The following is a 1,895-nucleotide window of genomic DNA, read 5'->3' on the forward strand; positions in this document are numbered from 1 at the left end:
TTAATAAATAAATGTCATTAATAAAATCAATGCCTTTATAAATGTATTAAACATTTATCAATTTATAAAATGGACTTATAAATGAGGAAGTTGATGTCTTCAAAATGGATTAATTTAACTAGGTTCTCAAACTAAATTATGGAAGAATCAAGTTCAGAAATGAGGGCTATATAGTATTATGAGACCAGGGTGTTTTTCTCTTTATTATATCAATTAATATCAATGCTAAATTTATGAATAAGGATGACAAGATGAATGATGCCTTTGAGTTTCAGTATTGGTGAAGAGCACTGAATATTCCACAGACTGCCAAAAAGAACAAACAGACAACAAACCTTGCTTTCAGCCAGAGTGCTTATTTCACATATCTCAGGCATGTTGCTAGAAGAGGCTATTCCTTGAAGAAGGACATCATGCTTGGAAAGAAGGGATGATGGCAGAGGAGAAGAAGAACCTCAATCAGGTGCACTGCCAAAAGTGACTGCAGCAAATGGGTTCAAGTATGTCAGAAATTATGAGGCTAGCCCAGGATAGGACAGGGTTCAGATCTGTTGTTCATAGAATGGCTATGAGTTGTACTCAACTTGACAGCATATAACAAGAACAATTTTTGTTTTTTGGAAGAGTTTCTGCAGACCATACAAGAGCAAATCCTGAAACTCTCAAACACTTCTGCTTATCATGAAACAGTGAGTTTTTAAAATCACAAATACAAAGAAACAAAAGAGCTCCGAGGTGACCAAAAACAATCTGTGTCCTATGCCTTGGCAACTATGACTGCATTTCATGGATGAGCACTTCCTACCTCATCAAACAGTTTACACCAGATGAGTAGCTGAAAAAATGCATACAGGCATTTAAGAAGTGTGAAATTATAGGAAACCTTTAGCAGAATATCCCTGAGGATATTCTTATCCAAGAATATCCCCGCCTGACCTCATTTCTTCCCATGCAGCTGGACACTTGTAACAGTTTTGTTAATGTGTGGAGGGTGAATGTGAGCATGAGAAAGCCCCAGTATCCTTGCATAGTAAGCACTTTCACAATAAAGGCACTGAATAGATTCTTTTTTTTTTTAAGCCTTAAAATCTCATAACTTTTTTATTATAAGAGTGGCTTATCGGTAGGATTTCTGGTAACGTGCACGGGCCCCAGGGCCTCCAAACTTCTTGGATTCGCAGCGACAAGGGTCAGCTACAAGCAAGGTCCGGTCATACTGGATGAGGATGTCTTTGACTTCCTTCTTGGAGGCCTCATCCACATATTTCTGGTTATAGGCAACCAAGGCTTTGGAGATAGACTGGCGGATTGCATAAATCTGGGCAACATGACCACCACTCTTCACACGGACTCGAACGTCCACACCGGCAAAGCGTTCTTTACCCAGAAGCAGAACAGGTTCCAGGAGCTTGTACTGCAGCGTGCGGGGCTCAATCATCTCCAGAGGCCGGCCGTTCACCTTGATAAGGCCGTTGCCCCGTTTGCAGTGTGCCACGGCTGTGGCGGTCTTCTTGCGTCCAAAGACTTGCACGGACTGCAGCGGGCCCTTGGACGGCATGGCAAATAGCTATCAGGAGAGGTCCTCGCCGTGCAGCTCTGCCTGAATCGATTCTTACAGAATAAATCTCTCTCTTAATATATGACTCCACTTGATATATCATACATAAGTACATTATCCAGAAAGAAGAAATTCAGACTGGTTGCTGGCCATCTGTATACTCTTGGGAAATTTGGAACCTCTCTAGTAGTTAAGTATTTCTGCCTAGGAAAGGGGTTTTTAGATTCTGACTTAGACCAATGGGTTGTTAAATGAAAGGAGCCATAGAAAGTGTTCATGATTTTCAAAACAGTCTCAATAAACTCTGAAAGAATTTGTTGCTGTTGTTATGTGCTAT

The 1,895-nt window shown here is 40.7% G+C and overlaps 1 pseudogene; it reads right to left on the reverse strand.

The window, feature by feature from the left end:
- Positions 1-1,117: 1,117 nt before the first annotated feature.
- On the reverse strand, positions 1,118-1,582 carry LOC102868408 (annotated as a pseudogene).
- Positions 1,583-1,895: the final 313 nt, after the last annotated feature.

The sequence above is a fragment of the Elephantulus edwardii genome, unplaced genomic scaffold, assembly GCF_000299155.1.
Source record: "Elephantulus edwardii isolate Elephantulus edwardi_28Jun2011 unplaced genomic scaffold, EleEdw1.0 scaffold00120, whole genome shotgun sequence".
NCBI classification, from domain to species: domain Eukaryota; kingdom Metazoa; phylum Chordata; class Mammalia; order Macroscelidea; family Macroscelididae; genus Elephantulus; species Elephantulus edwardii.